The sequence below is a fragment of the Mirounga leonina genome, unplaced genomic scaffold (assembly GCF_011800145.1).
Source record: "Mirounga leonina isolate KUSES-001 unplaced genomic scaffold, KU_Mleo_1.0 Mir_176, whole genome shotgun sequence".
Lineage (NCBI taxonomy): Eukaryota > Metazoa > Chordata > Mammalia > Carnivora > Phocidae > Mirounga > Mirounga leonina.
In genome coordinates, this window is record NW_023270454.1 from 17,109,868 (window position 1) to 17,123,036 (window position 13,169).

The following is a 13,169-nucleotide window of genomic DNA, read 5'->3' on the forward strand; positions in this document are numbered from 1 at the left end:
TCACTACCCAAGAGCATGAGGGTGGATGAGGAAAATTAGATTATAGAAAATAAAGAACTGTATTTTCTTTGCACATCTGAGTAGTAAGTATGTGTAAATTAGCAACTCCCTTTACATAATTAAAGTAGAAAATGCATCTAAAAGCTTGTAAAAATGCAGAAAGGTCTGGAAACTTCCTACCATAAATGAACTTTCCATTTCCCCCCCACAAAATAGTGCCAACTTGCTTAAATTAGTTTTTATTTACTTATAAAATATGTGTAATGTATGGAAAATAGTGACTCAACAAAACCCATATACCCATAGGCCTATATTTTTATTAGTTTCAGAGGTAGAATTTAGTGATGAGTCAGTTGCACGTAACAACCAGTGCTCATTACATCAAGTGTCCTCCTTAATGCCCATCACCCAATTATCCCTTCCCCCCACTTACCTCCCCTCCAGCAACCCTCACTTTGTTTCCTAGACTTTAGCATCTCTTATGGTTTGCCTCCCTCTCAATTTTCATCTTACTTTGTTTTTCCTTCCCTCCCCAAACATTTCTTCTGTTTTCTTAAATTCCACATAGGAGTGAAATTATAATGTATTTGTCTTTCTCTGACTGACTTATTTAGCTTAGCATAATCCCCCCTAGTTCTATCCACATCATTGCAAATGGCAAAATTTCATTCTTTTTGAAGGCTGAGTAATATTCCAGTGTGTGTGTGTGTGTGTGTGTGTGTGTGTATACACCACGACTTCTTTATCCATTCATCTGTCGATGGACATCTGGGCTCTTTCCATAGTTTGGCTATTATGGACATTGCTGCTATAAACATTGGGGTGCATGTGCTCCTACAAATCACTATGTTTGTGTCTTTGGGGTAAATACCCAGTAGTGCAATTGCTGGGTTGTAGGGCAGCTCTATTTTTAACTTTTTGAGAACCCTCCATACTGTTTTCCAGAGTGGCTGCACCAGTTTGCATTCCTACCAATGGTGTAAGAGGGTTCCCCTTTCTCGCCATCCTTGCCCATGGACCTATTTATAAAAAAGGACACCCCCATAACTCTGACAGCCCTCCCAGCCATCCTTCCCCAGTTCCAGCTCCCTTGCTCCCCTACAAGGAACAGGGGTTCTGGATTCTGCGTTCATCCTTCCTTTGTTTTTCTTAATAGTTTTACCATATATGTTTGTTTCCTTAAATAATACATAGTTCAGTTTTGCAGTTTTTTAAAACTTTATATAGATACAGGGTTGTACGTATTCTTTGGGGACTTTTTTTAGGTCAGCATTTTTTTCAAATGCTTCCATGAGGTTGTAAGTGTTGAGAAAGAAAAAGTTTTCCTTACCCTCTTAGGGTCCCTGCCTAGGTCTGAAAATTACATTGACAAAGACAGATTGACAGGAGAAATGCATACATTTATCTAAGTTTTATGTGACATGGGAGCCTTTATAAAAAAAATGGAGACACAAAGGGACAGACTTGTGTATTTTTATGCTTGGTTTGATGAAAAGTGGGCATTCATGGAGGAATAAGGCAAGTTGATGAATATGAGGTCAGAGTAGTAAACTGTGGGAAACTTAGGCCTGTATTTTTGGATTCTTCTTGGCAAACCTGTATCTTTAGAGATAAGATGTGACTTTTCTCCAGGTATAGGTAGGCAGGGCACCTCTGGGGTTTTATAACCTGTTTAAGGGAAGAAAGGGGAGGCAGGAGGAGGTCAGAGTGACCTTCCTGCTTCTGCTGTTTTCTCAAACTCCTTCAGCCTAAAATATTCAATAGGTCAAGGTGCCATATTTGGAGGTAGCATGTCCTAAACCTCATCATAAGTAACTGAAAGTCATTCATTTTCCCTGCTGATTAGTCTCTCAGTGCATCTGTACCACAATTTGGGCTGTTCCAGTCATTTGCTATTACCAACAGTACCGCTCTGAACATTCTTGTATATGTCTTGGGGTTCATGATCCAAGAGATTCTCTAAGGTGTGTACCTAGGCAGGCACAGCTTATGGTATGAAACTTGTGCCTTCATAGAGGGCCCTGGGCACAGAAGGACCCTGCACTTGGTTTAAAGCTCTACCATCTCCATCTTGAATTCTTAATTTCTGAATAAGGGGCTCTGCATTTTCATTTTGCACCGTGCCTCACAAAAATGTAGTTGGTCCTATACCTAAAGTGGACTTTCTCGGTTACAGTGTCAAGTTTAGTAGATTATCAGCACTGTTGTTAAATATGCAAATGGTTTTCCAAAGGTGTTAAACACATTTACATTCCCATCAGCAGTGGAGGAAAGTTCACATTTCCTTGCCCACACTTACTGTCCAATATTTTAATTTTTGTCAGTGTGATAGATATGAAATGCATTTCATTATATTATTTTTAATTAGACTTTTTATTTTGAGATAATTGTAGATTCACATGCAGTGGTTAGAAACAATATAGAGAAACTGCTTGATTCCCTCCACTCAGGCTTCCCACAGTAACATTCTGAAAAACTTCAGTACAATATCATAATCAGGACACAGACACAGATACAATCCATTGATCCTACTCAGATATCCCCACTTTTCTTTCTTTTTTTTTTTTTTTTATCTATTTATTTGACAGAGAGACACAGCGAGAGAGGGATCACAAGCAGGGGGAGAGGCAGAGGGAGAAGCAGGCCTCCCACTAAGCAGAGAGCCCGATGCGGGGCTCGATCCCAAGACCCCGGGATCATGACCTGAGCCGAAGGCAGACGCTTAACGACTGAGCCACCCAGGTGCCCCCAGATATCCCAACTTTTACTTGTTCTCATTTGTGTGTATGTGTGTGTATTTAGTTCTGTGCAATTTTTTCACGTGTGTAAGTTTGTATATCCACTACCACAGAAAAGTTAACATTTCCATCATCACAAGGATCCCATGCTGCCATATTTAACCATACCCACCTACCTCACACCCCACAACTTCTCCTTTACCATTCCCACTCCCATCCCTAACTCCTGACAGCTGCCAATCTATTTTCCATTTCTATAATTGTTTATTTCAAGAATGTTATATAAACAGAATCACACAGTATACAGTCTCTTGGGATTTGCTATTTTTTGCTGCGCATAATTCCCTTGACATACACCCAGGTTATTGCATTTATCAATAGTTTGTCCATTTTATGGCTGAGTAGTAGTCCATAGTATGGATGTATCATGGTTTGTTTAACCATTTACCTGTTTTAGGAGATCTGGGTTGTTCCCAGTTAGGGGTTATTACAAATAGAGCTGCTATAAATATTGATGCACAGGCTTTTGTGTAAACTCTCATTGTACTTTCAAGATGGATTGCCCTGAAAACTCGAGTTATACATCTTTTCATTTGTGTATAGGCTACTGAAGTTTTCTCTTCTCTGAAATGTCTTTTGCCCGTTGATCTTTTTGGTTATTTACTTTTTTTCATTTTGATTCATGGGAATTCTTTATCAATTCAGAATACTGTTTGTCAGTAATATAGGTTACAAATATCTCCCAGATTATAGTTTGTCTTTTCTCTCTCTGGTGTCTTTGGATGAACATAAATTTTGAATTTTAATTTGGTCAGATTTATCACTCTTACTCTTTTAGTTTGTACTTTTTGTGTTCTATTTAAGAAATTATTCCTTACCCCGAAGTCTTAAAGATGACTAACAAAGTTTCCTAAAGTTTTACTTTTGCCTTTCATATTTAAGTCTTTCATCCCTCTGGAATTTGATTTGTGTGACTGATGTTAGGTAGGGGTCCAATATCATTTTTTGAACATGAATACCCAATTGTCCTAAGACTATTTATTGAAAAGTCTATTCTTCCCCCCAGTGATCTGCAAAGCCATCTCTTTCATATATTAAGTGTCCGTATATTTTTGGTGCTGTTTCTGGATTTTGTTCACTCCACAGCAAAAAATGAGAAAGTTTCCTCTGTGTTCCCCTAGGGCCCGGGACTAGGGGAAGGACAGGGCAGGTTTATTTCTAGTACCCTCTTAAACTAAGGGTATGGCCCTTCGGGATCTTAGTTTTGTGCAAATGATAGAATTATCTCTTTATGGAACCCATGCTTTTAGAAGGCTCTGGGTTATGCTCTTGTCTTCAATGCCTCAGGAGGCTCCTGCCATTTTGCAAATGTTCTTCACATGAAAGCCAACTTCAGTGGTCTGCTTACCCATCCAGGTACCTGCCTTAGTCTACCTTCTTGCCATTATAATTTTTTATAAATTTTTCCCCTTCTTTACCAGCTATTTTCACAGAGGTGTCAGTCCAGGTTATCTACTCTGCCATTCTACCAGAAAGAGAAAGTATTAACGTCAAGACAAATTGACAGGTCAATTGACTTTGAGAGAACTGGATTATTGGCAAATTGATTTAGAGGCCCCACATCAATTCCTTGTTACTCTCATTTGGGATAGTTTGAAAGCCTCCAAACTCATATCCCAATCTCTAATCTTACCAGTCCAACCCATTTTACCCACTGCTGCCAGATTAACCTCTTCAGAATAGACTTCTTAATAAGCCACAGCCCTCTCCTCTACCCTGTCTTCTCCCTTGGCTGTCCAGCTGCCAAACAATTCCACTAGATCTTCCTTACTTCCAAAATTAAGTCTACATGCCTCAGCCCAGCCCCTGGAATTCCAGTCTCTAGTGATGTCATCCTTCCCACCAGTGCTGTGGTAAGCAGAACAGCCCCCCTTCATGTCCATGCCCCAATCTCTGGAGCTTGTGGATATATTACCTTCCATGGCAAATGGGACTTTGCAGATGTGATTTGAGGTATGAACCTTAGGTAAGGAGATTATCATAGATTATCTGGTAGCCCCAAACTAATTACATGAGCCTTAAAAACAGAGAACTTTCTCTAACTAGAGGCAAGAGAAATAAGTGGAAAGGGAGGTGAGAGAGACAGGAAGTGTGACAAGGACTCAACTTGCCACTGCTGACTTTGCCCAATAAAAAAGACCAAAAACAGGGAATGAGAGCAGCCCCTAGAAGCTGGAACTGACCTTCAGCTGACAACAGTCAGCCAGGAAACAGGGACCTCAGTCATATAAATACATGGAGTGAAATTCTACCAATGACCTGAATGAGGCTAGAAGCAGATGGTCCCCCAGAGCCTCCAGATTAGGGCCCAGGCCAGCCAGCACCTTGATTTCGGTGTTGTGAGACCCAGAGCTGAAAAATCCATTGGGCACACCCAGATTTCTGACCTCAAAAACTGTGAGATAATAAACTGTGGTTATTTAAAATAAAGTTTGTGCTAATTTGTTACAGCAACAATAGAAAATTAATACACGTGCCTCTTAGTGGGAAGAATGCTTAAGTCAGACAGGTGTGTTCAATCCTATCTTTCTTATTAGCTATTCAACCTCTCTGAGCTTTTGTTTCCTCATCATTGAAAAGGACTGTGAATTCTTGTTTAGCTTAGCTCACAGGGGCTCTGGGGGGAATTCAATGTAATAACTTACATAAAATGCCTCAGGTATTTGCAAGATTTGCAAGAAATAACGTCCTTATGTGTACACTTTCCCACAAGACAAGGCCTTGTCTTGCCTCTTACACTCTGATTTCTTCACATCTAACGGCTGCCCATTCTCCAAGGCCCTGCTGGAATGTCACCTCTCACACAAAGCTGTCATTCACCAACTACAAGTAATGTCCTTCTCCTTGAATGAAATCTTGCAGCATACCATCTTTATCTCTCTAGGTCAGAACAAAATTAGAGCTCAGGCCTCTTCTTTCTGTAGAATCTCAGGACATAACAGAAAGGAAATGCGGAACTTTACAAGTTCCTATTAGCACTCTTTCATTTCATGACAGCTCTGGGAGCATGGGTGAGATGCCACCCACTGCCCCAAAGAAAGTACTCTACCAATTCTCTGAATCCCACTCATTGCCTCTCAGGACCAAAACTGTATATTAGGATTGGGAAGTGTTGTGGACTGAACTGTGTTCCCTCAAAATTCAAATGTCGAAGCCCTAACCTTCAGTACTGCAGAATGTGGCTGTATTTGAAGACAGGGTCTTTAAAGTGATGACTAATTAAAATGAGGCCATTAGGGTTGGCCCTAATCCAATCTGCATGATGCTCTTGTGAGAAGAGGAAATTTGCATACACAAAGAATGAGACACCAGGATGGATGCACAGAGGAGATCATGTCCTCACAGGGAGAAGACAGCCATCTGCAAGGAGAGAAGCCTCAGAAGAAAGCAAATCTGCCAACACCTTGATCTTGGACTTCTAGCCTCCAGAACCATGTGAAATAAATTTCTGTTGTTTAAACCATCCAGTCTGTGGTATTTTGTTATGACAGCCCTAGCAGCCTAACATAGGAAGAATAAAACTGTGCAATAGACATCTGATAATTGGTAACTATTCAATCATGGCAAAGTGTCTTTGGCTTTGTTTAGAGTTAGTTTTACATTTGAGAACTTACATTTTTTAATATACTATATATATTATGAAAATAGATCTTCAAGGTCCATCATGAAGATTTTAGAGTAATACTCCAGGATAAAACTTGAATCTACATAACCAAGGAGTGTTTAACTCATTCCCTTTGCAGAATCAAATTCTAGTCCAAAATACAAGAGCAAGGACTAAGTTAAAGCTGAGATATTCCACAATTCTCTAAGAAATCCCTTTCTATCAGAATCAGATCATTGATAATTTAGTAATTGCCCGTAACTGACAATGTCTTAGAGGAGGCTATGGGTGTTCCTGTAGGGAGAGCTCTATTATTCTAACAATGAAAATTAGTGAATAGTCCCTCCTACCTCTCCAGATGGTGAATGAAGCGCTCCCACCTAACATTTGCCCTCCAACATGTTTACAATCATGTTCACCTTTCTTCCTAACAGCGTGCATTGCTATTAGGCAGAAGTTTATCATGCATTGTTCAATTGTTCATAGTTTCTGTACTTTTTACACCACTTGATAAAATTGACAGCAATGTCTAAAGGTGGGAGGGAGGAAATGAAAGAGAAAAAGAGAAAAGACTTCACCTGGAACCATTGTCATTGTGCTTCCACAGGTACAGTTTTATGGGGTTTTTAAAAAGATTTTATTTATTTATTTATTTATTTATTTATTTATTTATTTATGAGCAAAAGAGAGAGAGAGCGTGCATGCTAGTGGGGGAGGAGCAGGGGGAAAGGAGAAGGGGAGGAAGAGGTAGTGGTTAAGAATCTCAAGCAGACTCAGCACTGAGCACAGAGCCTGACACAGGGCTCCATCTCACCACCCTGAATCAGGACCCTGAGATCATGACCTGAGCTGAAACCAAGAGTCAGACACTTAACCAACTAATCCACCTGCTGTTTTATGTTTTATCACATACTACCAAAGGGGGCAGCCATGTTGCTGTCCTTACTAACATACTGGTACAAACAGCCTTGCAAATGACCTATTAATAGCATACTTTCCTCTCCAAACCATCCTCTTTCTCTTTCCACATTATTAGTATAAAAGAATTTGCCTGAATGTACAACTTCTAAATTATGCTCAAATCATTATTCTGAATTTATTCACATACTGTTTATCTCCTTGGAGAGATTATAAGCTCCTGGGAACAAGAACTGTGATCTCTTGTTTACTGTTGAACCCCAGTGACAAGCACAGTGCCTGGTACAGAGGACGCAGGTAATAAATACATGCTTAATGAATGAAATCCAGTTCCCAAGAAAAATACCACCAGAGCCTTAGAGAGGAAAGGAATGCTCTAATAAATCACCTTCCATCCCACTTATTTGTTTCTATAGGCCCAGTCTGAATTCTTTTGGACTCTATAAATATTTGAGCATTCTAAATATGCATACTTTGAGCAGAATCAAATCCAGTCTCTTCCTGGCTTTCTAACAGCAAAGTCTGGCCCAAACCAATATTTGTTTCTTCCTCTTTTCCTTCATTTATGTCCCATCCTCTCTGCCTGGCAAGACCTTCTCCTCTTCTCGGCCTTTTCAGATTCTCTGCCTCCATGTGTCACAGAACAATCCTCTTTTATTCATCAAGCCTAACCCAACTATTGCATTTCACACTGATCTTTCCCTCTAAATTCCTATTGTATTCATTAGCATATAATTCTCCTTTTGTTGATTTGTGTTGCTCACATACACATCCCATTACAGAATATGCTCAGTAACTCACATGTCAGTAACAGCACCTAACACATGCTACTTAACACACAGCAGGAACTCAATACTCGCTTTTTAACTGCTTTGTCTAAAGTGAGAGAAAAACATTCACCCATGTATTCACATCTCGCTCACCTTCCTTCTTGATTCTTCCCAAAAGGCAGAGATGCCAAACACACTGGTCCTATTGCAGAACATTGATTGGGCAACACTGACTTTGGGGAGATGACTTTTCAAAATTACTCATTTATTAAACCATTATTTACTGAAAACCTCAATAAATAATGGTTGCTTTATTGAGTAAGCCAGACACTGTTTTAGTCCCTGGGGATGTGGCAATGACTAGACTTAGAACTTCCATTGCAGCAGGAGGTAATAGTAAGTATATCTCAACAGATAAGATCGTCTTAGATTCATGACGCTAAGATTAAAAAAGAATGGAGTAATGGGCCTGGGGAGGAGGTGCCTTATTTAGTTTAAGGTATCATAAAAGGCCTCTTTAAGGAGGTGTCAATTTAGCCTAAATAAAATGGAATCAGTTACACAAAGATCAGATAAAGCAAGGCCAAGGAGACTGGAGCAGAGTCAGGGAAGGGTGGGGAGGGGTCAAGAATAAGTGCAAGAAGCAGACAGCCACTATGAAGAAACAGGAGGACCATGATGGCCAGGTTGGCCAGGAGGTTGAGATTTTATTCTAAATGCAGTGGGAGGTCCCAAGAAGATTTTCCACAAGAAAGGATATGAATCGATTTACGTTTTAAACCCTGACTCTTGTTTTGGTGCTAGGAATGACTGCAGTAAAGCAAGAATGGAAGCAGGGCCCAAGTTACAACACTGTCCCAGTAATCCAGGCAGAAATTGTAGAGGCTTGGACTAGTATAGTAGCATAAGAACAATGAGAAGGGTATGGATTCAAAAGATTTTGGCGGTAAAATCAAGAAGCCTTCTTGAAAGACCAGATATTGTGGATGGGAGTAGGAAAAAGGAGGAATTTAGGGTGAATCAGATTTTTAGCCTAAGCAATTGGGTACTATTAACCGATACAGGAAAGACTTGGGTATATGGAGATTTAAAATAGTGGTTGGAGGGGTACCTGGGTGGCTCAGTCGGTTAAGCCTCTAACTCTTGGTTTCAGCTCAGGTCATGATCTAAGGGTTGTGAGATCAAGCCCCAGGTCGGGCTCCATGCTCAGGGCAGAGTCTCCTTGAGATTCTCTGCCTCTCCTTCTCCCTCTGCTCCTTCCCCAGCTCTCTCTCTCTCAAATAAATAAATCTTTAAAAAAGTAAATAGGGACACCTAGGTGGCTTAGTTGGTTAAGCATCTGCCTTTGGCTCAGGTCATGATTCTAGGGTCCAGGGATCGAGTCCCATATTGGGCTCCTTGCTCAGCGGGGAGCCTGCTTCTCCATCTGCCTGCCCCTCCCCTTGCTTGTGCTCTCTCTCTCTGACAAATAAATAAAAGTGTTTAAAAATAAAAATAAATAAATAAATAAATTTTAAAAATGGGGGTTGGATATGGAGATCTCGTTTTGGACATGTTACTTTTAAGGTTACTTTTAGACATTCAGTTAAGCCCATGTCGAAGGATCAGTTAAGTCACCATGGCTTGTCTTAGAAAGAAGCAGCCATTTCTTTTTGCATGCTACCTAGGCTGGCTGATCATTGCTTCAGTGATGCAGTGGGAGGTTCCTGTATCACATAGCTATCTAGAAGTGAAGAGGGCAGAACTTCAATTCTTAGAATTCTGCAGAAGTAAGAGCTGCACATTGGCCTCTTGTGTAAGCCACGCACTCCATCTTAGGAGCATGGACATCTTATACCAAGGAGTGTTATTTGATTAGGATCAAAAGCATATGATCCTAGAGTCTAGGTTTTTACCCCTCTATCATAGCCATTTACTATACAATTTATTGTATGTATTTTTGCACCCCTGACTATACATAGCATACAAAGGAAGAAGCTAGAAAGTACCCTAGTCACACAACTCTATCTTAAGGCTTTTTTTGTTTTTTAAGATTTATTTATTTATTTGACAGACAGAGAGAGATAGCGAGAGCACGAACACAAGCAGGGGGAGTGGGAGAGGGAGAAGCAGGCTTCCCGCCGAGCAGGGAGCCAGATATGGGGCTCGATTCCAGGAGTCTGGGATCATGACCTGAGCCAAAGGCAGATACCTAATGATTGAGCCACCCAGGCACCCCTTGAGGCTTGTTTTAATATTGTCTTACTCTCTGGGACCATGACCTTGGGTACTGTCAGTAATAAACTATTTCTTTTATTAATAAGAGTCTCTGAAGTTACCTGAGTCCTTTGCACTCTTCTGCCAAACCTCTTTTTCATGGGGTGAAACTATTAAGGTTGAGGAGAGTAGGTGGTGGTATCATGCTTAGAGCAGACTCAAAAAGTTTTTTAAAAAGCAAATATGGCATTTCTTATTTAATGGTATTCTTTTTGTGAATGATTCCCTTGGGAACCACACAGGAGGAAGCATCTTCTAGCTAAATACCATCAAATAATATCCAGTTCCTAACCTCATCCTAGAAAAAAGCAGATACTACTTTCATATAAAATTGCACTATTTTCATTAATATATATAATAGATAAAAGCCATCAGAAAACCAGGTATTAAATCGTGCTTATGGTGGAGCTATTTGCAAAATAATTTTAAAAGAGCTTTATGATTTTTTTAATGACCTAGCAATTAATCTAGGCTGTGGAAAATAACCACAAGCATAATTGTCATTGTGAGATATCTTAACAACCCTTTGTAAAATTATCAACCATTAATTCACTAAGACAAAAAACAGAATAGAAATGCCAAAGCAAGCACATGCAATATTTTCTTGGTTATTGATGGACATTAGGTGTTAGCAAGGCTAACATGGGTACCATAAATGTATATCCTTAAATAAGCACCTATATCAATTTTTTTTAAAGATTTTATTTCTTTATTTGAGAGAGAGAGGTCACAGAGGCAGAGGGAGAGGGAAAAGCAGACTCACCACTGAGCAGAGAGCCTGACGTGGGGCTCGATCCCAGGACCCCGAGATCATGACCCGAGCCAAAGGCTGATGCTTAACCGACTGGGCCATCCAGACGCCCCTATATCAATATTTTTAATACCCACTTTATTTTTCCCCAGGCTGTACCAGATGATTTAATTAGCATAGTATCCAGTGGAAAAAAAAATGGGCAAGGGTCTCCTTCTCCCCCTCATGAGAAATGGATCAAAACTGAAGCCTTCCCCAAAGGAGGTACAATGCCTTCCTCAACAAGAAACCCATTCTTTCCCTCACATTGGCAGTTGTTCAGGAACTCTGCATTATATCTCAAGAAACTAGAGCGTTTTCTGTTTAAAAGCATGAGGAAAATATATTTGGCATGAATCCATATAGGAGTGAGAAGTTGTCCTTCTGCTTGGCCTTCCTTATCTAGTTCCCCTCCTCCTGACATATCTCAGACCTGCTCAGAACACAAGGCAGCACTTTTCTTGTGACCTGTATGCTGATACTCCAACCTGGTACCCTGAGGCTCTGCAAAGACTTAAGGGCTTTGAAGCGTAGTCTTTATGGCTTAGCCTTAACCCAGCCTGATTTTGAACTACCTTTCCCAGTTCCCTGAGATTTTTCTCCTTTTTCTATTATCAGTCATTGGTCAAGATCTGTTGCATCCTTTATTTCTCGCTAAACATGGCATTTCCCCCTCAGTATTTATTTATTTATTTACTTGCTTATTTATTTTAAGATTTTATTTATTTATTTGACAGAGAGAGAGAGACAGCGAGAGAGGGAGCACAAGCAGGGGGAGTGGGAGAGGGAGAAGCAGGCTTCCTGCGGAGCAGGGAGCCTGATACTGGGCTGGATCCCAGGGCCCTGGGATCATGACCTGAGCTGAAGGCAGATGCTTAACGACTGAGCCACCCAGGTGCCCCTCTTTAGAACTGCACTAATTTTTTAAAGAGATAATTTCTGAGATCTTGTGTGACTTTCAAACTAAAGCCTACTTCAGTGGAAGGAAGACAATTAGCTTCTCTGTGTTTATGGTTTTAATATTTACATCTCAGCTGTCCAGGATGAAGGGTGGGTGTAAGACAGAAAGCAAAGCAATGCTCACCCCTACTTTTCCTTGGTGTTCTACAGCTCATCGGGAGACAGTGTGTGTGCCAAGCCCATCTCTTTTCACTTTCCACCCTCTTAACTACAAATAACTGCCCTAAAAGCCAGCCTTATCTTGCAGGTGTTACACAATGTTGTTTTTAATGTAATTTATGTGGAAGGATAATTATGCAGTGGCCATCAACTTTGCCTCACGATCATTCATCATCACTGAGTATTTGTTGGTGATAATACACCACTGGAGACATATGGGGTTTCTGTTCCAATAAAGAAGAAGGATTTATGAAAGTTTGTCCCTGACTTTGATGAAGCAGAGGTCTAAATGCCATCATAACAGAAATGCAGGCCACATTTTTTAAAGCTACCCCAGGGGAAAATAAAACAAACATATAACAGCAACTCTTAAAAAATCTCTGAGCATTTAGGCTATAAATATTAATAGTATCTTCTACTTGTATAAACACTTTAGGGTTACAAAGAGATTTCTTATTCATTGTTTCATTTATTCTCCCCAACACCCTTGTAATAAGGGAAGAAAGCTATTTTTTTTTTCCCAGATGGAACAATGATGGTTCAAGGGCCCAAGGTCATATGGCTGGTAAGTGGCCTGGGCTTGAACCTAGGTCTAGCACTTTCTCAGTGTATTGTTAATAATGTGCTGTCCTTCAGATATAAGGCCAAGGTCTTTGTGTTGCTTTTGCCAGTAATTGTGACAGGCAAATATGGCATAAACAGTGTGTAGCCCAGTCATCTGTCTAGTGATGCACATTGCTTAAAAGGCCAGTCCCAGTTGGGGTTCAGTTTACTAAATGTGAACTAGACTGTTTTATTTAATGGGCCTATGTGGAGATTAAAATTGTGATCCTACTACACTAGCACCATAATTAAATCAGAATACTTTTTCCAATTGCTGAAAGAGCTTTATAGGTATTCTATCCACACTCTTG